Source organism: Oncorhynchus kisutch, unplaced genomic scaffold, assembly GCF_002021735.2.
Source record: "Oncorhynchus kisutch isolate 150728-3 unplaced genomic scaffold, Okis_V2 scaffold3222, whole genome shotgun sequence".
Taxonomy (NCBI): domain Eukaryota; kingdom Metazoa; phylum Chordata; class Actinopteri; order Salmoniformes; family Salmonidae; genus Oncorhynchus; species Oncorhynchus kisutch.
Window position 1 is genome coordinate 5,837 of NW_022265167.1, and position 11,711 is coordinate 17,547.

The 11,711-nt window shown below is 47.7% G+C and overlaps 1 pseudogene; it reads left to right on the forward strand.

Annotated features, from left to right (window-relative positions):
- Positions 1–987: 987 nt before the first annotated feature.
- On the forward strand, positions 988–11,689 carry LOC116371439 (pyrroline-5-carboxylate reductase 2-like; annotated as a pseudogene).
- The last annotated feature ends 22 nt before the right edge of the window (positions 11,690–11,711 follow it).

The following is an 11,711-nucleotide window of genomic DNA, read 5'->3' on the forward strand; positions in this document are numbered from 1 at the left end:
GTGGAATGTTATAGCTGAATAGAGAATGGAAACCAGGCTAGTCTAGACCCACACATGGTCTGAATGTATGCAGTTTGGAAAAGACGGGAAGGGGGGGGGGGGGGGGCAATGTTCTCGGGGATCATCAAGCTGTTGACCTGGGTTGAGGGGGAGAGGGAGAGGTTGCTGGAGGGGAAGCTCAGGTGACAGGGTTGGGTTGGGGAGTCTGTTATGCACGGAATGTGCTAGTTCCTATTTGTGTCGCTGCATATGGTAGCTTCCGTCTATCAGAGTGTCTCAGTAGTCTAACAAAGCTTTCTGTCCCCATCCGTCTATCAGAGTGTCTCAGTAGTCTAACAAAGCTTTCTGTCCCCATCCGTCTATCAGAGTGTCTCAGTAGTCTAACAAAGCTTTCTGTCCCCATCCGTCTATCAGAGTGTCTCAGTAGTCTAACAAAGCATTCTGTCCCCATCCGTCTATCAGAGTGTCTCAGTAGTCTAACAAAGCTTTCTGTCCCCATCCGTCTATCAGAGTGTCTCAGTAGTCTAACAAGCTTTCTGTCCCCATCCGTCGTATTGTTTTCACCGAATGTCCAGGTTTTGAGATCAATGCAGATTAAGAAGAAAAGAAGAAGAGAGGTGGCCCCAACTCATTGAACGACTTTACTATAACCTACTTTATTCATTTATAACACATTCACAGTGCACTCATAGCCCTCTTCTTCTCAACAGCTCCTTCAACTGATTTCATTCAGTCCCACACTTTCTATAGGTTATATATGGTGGCACTGGAAGTTAAGTGGTTGACATATTGGCACAAAATAAACATAACCTACTTCTACAATGTGCATATGGCATTGAACTTGACTAACCTACATCTACAATGTGCATATGGCATTGAACTTGACCTATATTTTGGCTCCACGTACTTATTACTCTGGAAAATGATGCAACTGGGCAACGGAGACCACAAACCCCGCCCATAAGTGAATCAACGAGCCTAATCTTTACGCGGATTGGTAAGGAGTCTCAATTCATTGGTCCATTCTCATGCGCGTCATGACGGCTACCCGGAACACATAGAGATTGGAAGCCACGTTGACAATGAAGTGGTGTTTTGTTTCATTCCAAAACCGGTGAAATAACGGTAACTGCACCGGTGTGTCTGTCCAGCGGCCAAAGGGGTTGAAAATCGTACAGAAGGTAAGAGTACCTATTTTGCAAAGAACAATTTAAGCAATGTATGTTCCGTTGTTCATTAATTCATTTATTGCTCAGTCAGACAAGCTAGCTAGTGAGAAAGCATCAAAGACCAAAATAGTAACGTTACTGCACCACTAAGTCACTGTAAATAGCCATTGCTAATGTTACAAGCCCTGCTAGCTATATTTGCTGCTGCAAGAACTAATACAAATTGCGAAACAGCTACAGTAGGTGTACAATTATCTGGTTGTAGCTGGCTAGTTATGCATTACAATGTACTGATTGATGTCTCGAACCTCAAACGAGATCATGCAAGCTGCCTACTGTTAACCTACCTAACTAAATGTTATGCTAAATATTCCCAACGGAAGTATACTGAACAAATATAAACGCAACATACAACAATTTTACAGTTAATCTGAGGAAATCAGTCATTTGAAATAAATGGAATTAGACCCGAATCTATGGATTTCAGATGACTGGGAATGTAGATATGCATCTGTTGGTCACCGATACCTTAAAAGAAATGGGCCTCAGGATCTCGTCACGTTATTTCGGTGCATTCAAATTGCCATCTATAAAATGCAATTGTGTTTTTTGTTTATTCCGGGCCCATACTATAACCACACCGCCACCATGGGGCACTCTGTATACAACGTTGACCTCAGCAAACCGCTCGCACACATGACTCCATACATGTAGTCTGCGGTTGTGAGGCTGGTTGGACATACTGCCAAATTCTCTAAAATGACGGAGGCAGCTTATGGTAGAGAAATAAACATTAAATTATCTGGCAACAGCTCTGGTGGACATTCCTTTATTCAGTATGCCTATTGCACACTCCCTCAACTTGAGGTCTGTGGCAAAACTGCACAGTCTTAGAGTGGCCTTTTATTGTCCCCAGCACAAGGTGCACCTGTGTAATGATCATGCTGTTTAATCAGCTTCTTGAAATGTCACACCTGTCAGGTGGATGGATTATCTTGGCAACGGAGAAAATGCTCACTAACAGGGATGTAAAGAAATTTGTGCACAACATTTGAGAGCAGTAAGCTTTTTGTGCGTGTAACTGTTTAGCTAAAGTTATTGTGCCTTTTGTGCTGACTGTAATATTTAATGTTTTTGTGCTGACTGTAAGATCTGGGCTTTGCAGGACAAGCCACTTCACCGGAAAGATGAGTGTAGGATTCATCGGAGCCGGCCAGCTGGCTCACGCGCTGGTGAAAGGGTTCGCATCTGCGGGTAAGAAACCGGCAACCGGTTACCAACAGGCCGTAAAAATCTGTCTGGCCAGGGCAGGTCACTCTGACTGCTCGTGTACACAAGACTGGGCCCTGAAATGTCAACAAACGGTAGCTGTTATCAGTTGCAGTTCCAGTGACACAAATCTCTGTTGTGCACTGACCTCACCTCTCTCTTTAATCCTTTCTGTGCCCATCCTCTGTCTCTCTCTCTCCCCCAGGTGTAATAGCTACTCAGAGAATCATAGCCAGTTCTCCAGATACTGATCTGCCTACTGTTGCTGGCCTGAGGGTAAGAGGCAGGGATGTGTGTTTGCTCTGTTTGTGTGTGAGCGAGGGACAGGCCTGTGCAGGCTTACCTGTTTTGTCTGTTTGAGGAAGTGTGTGTTGTGTATGTGTGTTGTTTAAATTGCCTTGCCTGGAAGGTGTGGATGTGTTTACGTGGCCTGGAAGGTGTGGATGTGTTTACGTGGCCTGGAAGGTGTGGATGTGTTTACGTGGCCTGGAAGGTGTGGATGTGTTTACGTGGCCTGGAAGGTGTGGATGTGTTTACGTGGCCTGGAAGGTGTGGATGTGTTTACGTGGCCTGGAAGGTGTGGATGTGTTTACGGGGCCTGGAAGGTGTGGATGTGTTTACGGGGCCTGGAAGGTGTGGATGTGTTTACGGGGCCTGGAAGGTGTGTGGATTAGAGGTCAACCGACTATGATTTTTCAACGCCAACCTGCCGATTTTAAAATAAAAATATATATATTTTATGTGTGTGTATGTAATAATGACAATTACAACAATACTGAATGAACCCTTTTATTTTAGCTTAATATAATACATAAATAAACTCGATTTCGTCTCAAATAAATAATGAAACATGTTCAATTTGGTTTAAATAATGCAAAAACACAGTGTCGGAGAAGAAAGTAAAAGTACAATATGTGCCATGTAAAAAAGCTAACGTTTAAGTTCCTTGCTCAGAACATGAGAACATATGAAACCTGGTGGTTCAATATTCCCAGTTAAGAAGTTTTAGGTTGTAGTTATTATAGGAATTATGACCCGTCAACTATTTCTCTCTACCATTTGTATTTCATATACCTTTGACTATTGGATGTTCTAATAGGCACTTTCGTATTGCCAGTCTAATCTCAGGAATTAATAGGCTTGAAGTCATAAACAACGCTGTGCCTCAAGCATTGCTAAGAGCTGCTGGCGAACGCAGTAAAGTGCTGTTTGAATGAGTGCTTACGAGCCTGCTGCTGCCTACCACCGCTCAGTCAGACTGCTCTATCAAATATCAAATCATGGACTTAATTCTAATAAACACACAGCCCTTGATCATTAATATGGTCAAATCCGGTCAAATCCGGAACCATTCTATATTTTGCCGAACGGGTGGCAACCCTAAGTTTAAATGTTACATTGCACAACCTTCAATGTTATGTCATAATTGTGTAAAATTCTGTTTCGCAACAAGCCAGGCGGCCCAAACTACTGCATATACCCTGAACGCAAGAGAAGTGACACAATTTCCCTAGTTAAATGCATTTTAGCAAGCAATATTATTTTAACCAAATATGCAGGTTTAAAAAAACATACTTCTGTGTATTAATTTTAAGAAAGTCATTGATGTTTATGGTTAGGTACATTCGTGCAACGATTGTGATTGGTTCGCCAATGCTCTTTTGTTAAATCATCACCCGTTTGGTAAAGTTGAAGTAGACTGTGATCTGATGATAAATTTAACAGGCACCACATTGATTATATGCAACACAGGACAAGCTAGTTGACGTAGTAATATCATCAAGGCCACCTGGGGCGGCGGGTAGCCTAGTGGTTGGAGGCGGGTAGCCTAGTGGTTGGAGGCGGGTAGCCTAGTGGTTGGAGGCGGGTAGCCTAGTGGTTGGAGGCGGGTAGCCTAGTGGTTGGAGGCGGGTAGCCTAGTGGTTGGAGGCGGGTAGCCTAGTGGTTGGAGGCGGGTAGCCTAGTGGTTGGAGGCGGGTAGCCTAGTGGTTGGAGGCGGGTAGCCTAGTGGTTGGAGGCGGGTAGCCTAGTGGTTGGAGGCGGGTAGCCTAGTGGTTGGAGGCGGGTAGCCTAGTGGTTGGAGGCGGGTAGCCTAGTGGTTGGAGGCGGGTAGCCTAGTAACCGAAAGGTTGCAAGAACGAATTCCCGAGCTGACAAGGTAAAAATCTGTCGCTCTGCCCCTGAACAAGGCAGTTAACCAACTGTTCCTAGGCCGTCATTGAAAATAACAATTTGTTCTTGACTGACTAGTTAACAACATTTTATTTTATTTTTGTACCTTTATTTAACTTATGAAAAAACAATCAATCACTAGTTAAGTTTAAAGCTAGCTAGCAACTTACCATGACTCATTGCAGCCTCAAGGTCCTTTTTTACCCTGCACTCGCGTAACAGGTGGTCAGCTGATGTGTTTGCGTGGCCTGGGGGGGTTGGGTGTGTGTTTGCGTGCCCCTGGAGGGGGTGGGGGTGTTTGCGTGGCCTGGAGGGGGTGGGGGTGTTTGCGTGGCCTGGAGGGGGTGGGGGTGTTTGCGTGGCCTGGAGGGTGTCTGTCTGTCTGTGTATAGGTAGGTAATGCTTCAACGTTTGTATGAGGGCTCTGCATTGTGTGTGTGTGTGTGTACACATCCTAGAAGGCCTTGCATATTCACTCTTAACCTGTCTCTCCCTCTGTCTTCCTGTCTTTCTGTCTCTCCCTCCTCCTCTAGAAAATGGGTGCTATCCTCACCACCAGTAACAAGGAGGTGGTGAACAAGAGTGATGTCCTGTTCCTGGCAGTCAAACCCCACATCATCCCCTTTGTGCTGGATGAGATTGGACCAGACATAGAGGATAGACACCTTATAGTGTCCTGTGCTGCAGGAGTCACCATCAGCTCTATAGAGAAGGTCAGAACCTGTCCTGGACCGGTCTGGTGGAGTCACCATCAGCTCTATAGAGAAGGTCAGAAAACACACACTTGCATGGACACACAGAGAAGGTCAGAACCTGTCCTGGACCGGTCTGGTGGAGTCACCATCAGCTCTATAGAGAAGGCCAGAACCTGTCCTGGACCGGTCTGGTGGAGTCACCATCAGCTCTATAGAGAAGGTCAGAACCTGTCTTGGACCGGTCTGGTGGAGTCCATGGATCACTTGAAAAATAGTCTTGTGAGGTAGTGCCTATTTAGTTCTGTCCTCAATGTCAGAGGAAAACATAGGTATAGTGAAATGTTTTGTTTTACAGGGTCAGCCATAGTAGTACTGCGCCCATGGAGAAAATTGGGATTAAGTGCCTTGCTCAAGGGCACATGGACAGAGTTGTTGTTAATATTATTATCATTGGCTCTGGGATTTGAACTAGCAACCATTCGGTAACTGGCCCAATATTGAAGAACCTAAAGAACGGTCAATGGACCAGGTCTCTTTTAAACTCCACAGTGCTGCCAGGACCCAAGAATTCCTCCTATAATCTCCTTTTATGACACTGTCCTCGTCACCTTTTGTTGTTATTTACATAACAGAGCCCCGTCTCCTCCATTTAGAAGTCTCCTTCCTGTACCTCCTCCGTGTAGTAGAAGGCTCCCTGCGGTACCACCTCCGTGTAGTAGGATGCTCCCTCCGTGTAGTAGGAGGCTCCCTGCGGTACCACCTCCGTGTAGTAGGATGCTCCCTCCGTGTAGTAGGAGGCTCCCTGCGGTACCACCTCCGTGTAGTAGGATGCTCCCTCCGTGTAGTAGGAGGCTCCCTCCGGTACCACCTCCGTGTAGTAGGAGGCCTCCCTCCGGTACCACCTCCGTGTAGTAGGAGGCTCCCTCCGGTACCACCTCCGTGTAGTAGGAGGCTCCCTGCTGTACCACCTCCGTGTAGTAGGAGGCTCCCTGCTGTGCCACCTCCGTGTAGTAGGAGGCTCCCTGCTGTGCCACCTCCGTGTAGTAGGAGGCTCCCTGCTGTGCCACCTCGTGTAGTAGGAGGCTCCCTGCTGTGCCACCTCCGTGTAGTAGGAGGCTCCCTCCGGTGCCACCTCCGTGTAGTAGGAGGCTCCCTCCGGTGCCACCTCTAACCAATACTCTCGCTCTCTCTCCCCTTCACTAACCCATCTCTCTCGCTTCTCTCTCCCTTCACTAACCCATCTCTCTCGCTCCTCTCTCCCCTTCACTAACCCATCTCTCTCGCTCCTCTCCCCTTCACTAACCCATCTCTCTCGCTCTCTCTCCCCTTCACTAACCCATCTCTTCGTTCTCTCCTTTTCTCCCCCCAGAAAGCTTGCTTCAGTACCGTCCGTTCCCCAAGGTGATGAGGTGTATGACCAACACCCCCGTCGTGGTGAGAGAGGGAGCTACAGTCTACGCTACAGGAAACACATGCTGAGGTACCACACACATTCACTAGGCACATTCTGACGTACACGCATTCACTAGGCACATTCTGACGTACACGCATTCACTAGGCACATTCTGACGTACACGCATTCACTAGGCACATTCTGACGTACACGCACTCACTAGGCACATTCTGACGTACACGCACTCACTAGGCACATTCTGACGTACACGCACTCACTAGGCACATTCTGACGTACACGCACTCACTAGGCACATTCTGACGTACACGCACTCACTAGGCACATTCTGACGTACACGCACTCACTAGGCACATTCTGACGTACACGCACTCACTAGGCACATTCTGACGTACACGCACTCACTAGGCACATTCTGAACGTACACGCACTCACTAGGCACATTCTGACGTACCACGCACTCACTAGGCACATTCTGACGTACACGCACTCACTAGGCACATTCTGACGTACACGCACTCACTAGGCACATTCTGACGTACACGCACTCACTAGGCACATTCTGACGTACACGCAACTCACTAGGCACATTCTGACGTACACGCACTCACTAGGCACATTCTGACGTACACGCACTCACTAGGCACATTCTGACGTAACACGCCACTCACTAGCACATTCTGACGTACACGCACTCACTAGGCACATTCTGACGTACACGCACTCACTAGGCACATTCTGACGTACACGCACTCACTAGGCACATTCTGACGTACCACGCACTCACTAGGCACATTCTGACGTAGCACGCACTCACTAGGCACATTCTGACGTACACGCACTCACTAGGCACATTCTGACGTACACGCACTCACTAGGCCACATTCTGACGTAACACGCACTCACTAGGCACATTCTGACGTACACGCACTCACTAGGCAACATTCTGACGTACACGCACTCCACTAGGCACATTCTGACGTACACAGCACACACACACATTCACTAGGCACCAAACAGAAGAAAACCGGGTGAACCCGTTTCTGTTGCAAAAAAAAGTATTTCTAACAGTGAATTAAGGGTCAAATCTCCATCTCTTTATCTTAATACCGTTCTCTCTCCCCATCGCTCTCTCTTTCCCCATCTCTCTCTCTCTCTCTCTCTCCCACCTGTGTGGCAGGTGGAGGATGGTAAGTTGTTGGAAAACACTGATGGCCAGTGTTGGGTTCTGTACAGAGGTGGAGGAGGACCTTATCGATGCCGTCACCGGCCTCAGTGGCAGCGGCCCCGACCTACGTGAGTCACTGACCTATCATAGAGGGGTTGAGGGGCCTGGCCATGCCTACGTGAGTCACTGACCTATCATAGAGGGGTAGAGGGGCCTGGCCATGCCTATGTGAGTCACTGTGGCCTTCATCCATACACATTACACACTGAAGCACCCCACTCACAATGTAATTTACCTCAGTGGGTGATTTCTGTCCTAAATAAAGAAGTGGTTGTGTGTGTGGATGACAGGCTGTTCACAGCTCTGATGCCCTAGCCGATGGAGGGGGTGAAGATGGGTCTACCCAGGAGACTAGCGTCAGACTGGGAGCTCCAGGGCACTACTGGTCAGTAACATCATAGTATCACACTGTCACATATCATTACACTGTCACAGATCATTACACTGTCACATATCATTACACTGTCACATATCATTACAACTCAGGTCTAACTGGTCAGTAACATCATATCATTACACTGTCACAATCATTCCACTGTCACATATCATTACACTGTCACATATCAGTTACACTGTCACAAATCATTACAACTCAGGTCTAACTGGTCAGTAACATCATATCATTACACTGTCACATATCATTACACTGTCACATATCATTACAACTCAGGTCTAACTGGTCAGTAACATCATATCATTACACTGTCACATATCATTACAACTCAGGTCTAACTGGTCAGTAACATCATATCATTACACTGTCACATATCATTACACTGTCACATATCATTACAACTCAGGTCTAACTGGTCAGTAACATCATATCATTACACTGTCACATATCATTACAACTCAGGTCTAACTGGTCAGTAACATCATTACACTGTCACACATCATTACACTGTCACACATCATTACAGCTCAGGTCTAACTGGTCCTTAACATCATATCATTACACTGTAAACATCATTACACTGTCACATATCATTACAGCCCATCGTTACACCAGACAGACCACAGCCTAAACAACGACCCATCGTTACACCAGACAGACCAGAGCCCAAACAGCAACCCATCGTTACACCAGACAGACCACAGCCCAAACAACGACCCATCGTTACACCAGACAGACCACAGCCCAAACAGCAACCCATCATTACACCAGACAGACCACAGCCCAAACAACGACCCATCGTTACACCAGACAGACCACAGCCCAAACAACGACCCATCGTTACACCAGACAGACCACAGCCCAAACAACGACCCATCGTTACACCAGACAGCCCAAACAACGACCCATCGTTACACCAGACAGCCCAAACAACGACCCATCGTTACACCAGACAGCCCAAAAACAACCCATCGTTACACCAGACAGACCAGAGCCCAAACAACGACCCCTCGTTACACCAGACAGACCACAGCCCAAACAACGACCCCTCGTTACACCAGACAGACCAGAGCCCAAACAGCTACCCATCGTTACACCAGACAGCCCAAACAACGACCCATCGTTACACCAGACAGACCACAGCCCAAACAACGACCCATCGTTACACCAGACAGACCAGAGCCCAAACAACGACCCATCGTTACACCAGACAGACCACAGCCCAAACAACGACCCATCGTTACACCAGACAGACCAGAGCCCAACAGCTACCCATCATTACACCAGACAGACCACAGCCCAAACAACGACCCATCCTTACACCAGACAGACCAGAGCCCAAACAGCTACCTATCATTACACCAGACAGACCACAGCCCAAACAGCTACCCATCATTACACCAGACAGACCAGAGTAACAGTAGTAGAACGGAGGACCGTTTTTCTGAATTCAACATGACATTTTTTAACGTTGGAATTTCACTTTGTTTCCTGTATAGAACACATTTAAAACATTGTCACACTGCATTGTTCTGAGCCCCAGGCTAGACTGGTCCTGGGGTAGCTTAATTAACCTGTGTTCACACTGCATTGTTCTGAGCCCCAGGCTAGACTGGTCCTGAGGTAGCTTAATTAACCTGTGTTCACACAAGTATTTGCTAACTCTGGACTAAGTTTAGTCCTGGGCTACGGAGTCACTTGTATTCCTTAGGCCTGAGCTAACGGACAAACACAACATGCAACCAACACATCTGACACGCGACCAATGTTATGAGGAATACGACGTTTATTAACACATTATTTCACATTGCTTCTAGACTAGCATTTGATTTCCAACAGTACTAGTTTGTACAAACCTTGCTGTCTGCCTGACCTTAAATAATTTTTTCACTTATGAAATTAGATGTCACCCCTGTAAAGACGATGCTGTGCACGAACGAGACGGCAACTTTTCTAATCCCGGCGAAATCATGCAACAATAATAATATTATCATGGATATATCTAATTACAGTAAATGTCAAAATTAAATCTATGAAATAAACGAAAATGGAGCGTTTGCTGCCCTTCCAGCTGTAGAGTTTTTAGCTTTAGTTGGCTGAGTAAGAAGACGTTAGCCAGCCTGCTACATAGCAACCATTTCTGTTATGCATAGCAACCAATGTTTATGCCCGGATGAAAGTGTTTTGTCCTCAGATGGAATAGTTCTCAATGTAACGCGCAGAACGCATCACAAGCGTATGTACATTAAGGGATTGTGATTGGACAGTGACCATTCTAGGCGATGTTCTTGACCCGGATTCACACACACTGGCAATTTATGCGCGGTGTTTCTGGGGCTAGTGTACGCGGTGTTTCTGGGCTAGTGTGCGCGGTGTTTCTGGGGCTAGTGTGCGCGGTGTTTCTGGGGCTAGTGTGCGCGGTGTTTCTGGGGCTAGTGTGCGCGGTGTTTCTGGGCTAGTGTGCGCGGGTTTCTGGGCTAGTGTGCGCGGTGTTTCTGGGGCTAGTGTGCGCGGTGTTTCTGGGGCTAGTGTGCGCGGTGTTTCTGGGGCTAGTAGGCGCGGTGTTTCTGGGGCTGGGTGCGCGGGTGTTTCTGGGGCTAGTGTGCGCGGTGTTTCTGGGCTAGTGTGCGCGGTGTTTCTGGGGCTAGTGTGCGCAGTGTTTCTGGGGCTAGTGTGCGCGGTGTTTCTGGGGCTGGTGTGCGCGGTGTTTTCTGGGGCTAGTGTGCGCTGTCTGAGCTAACGCTACTCTGGAGCAGGGCAGCTAGCTTGTGCTAAGGTGGATGCTATCCCTCTTTACAATGTGTGAACACTCGCTTAGTTCCGGGCTAACCCCAGATTGTAAATAATGATGACCTTTGAACTGTTTTAGCTCCCATTTTTAATTCTAAAATCTAAACGGAGTCAAATATGATGCCCTTGCTGGTTTTGTGGTTGACTGATGGTGACTCGCTCCCTCTGTCTGTCTCTCCTCCTTCACCCACAGGGAGCAGCTAAGATGTTGTTGGACTCTGAGCTGCACCCTGGCCAGCTGAAGGACAACGTGTGTTCCCCTGGGGGAGCCACCATCCACGCCCTGCACGTGATGGAGAGTGGCGGATTCCGCAGTCTGCTCATCAACGCCGTGGAGGCTTCTTGTATCAGGACACGGTGAGGGAGGGGAGGGGACACACACCTTAAACCAGACAGACACAGACATGCTGACTTACCTCCTCCCATCCTCCTCAGGGAGCTGCAGTTCCTAGCGGACCAGGAGCGCATCTCCCCGGCAGCCATTAGAAGACCACCCTGGACAAGGTCCTGCAGCAGCCTGGGGTCAGCCAGGGGTCAGGGTCAACGGCAAGCCAGGACTCAGCCTCAGGAGAAACCCCCAGGA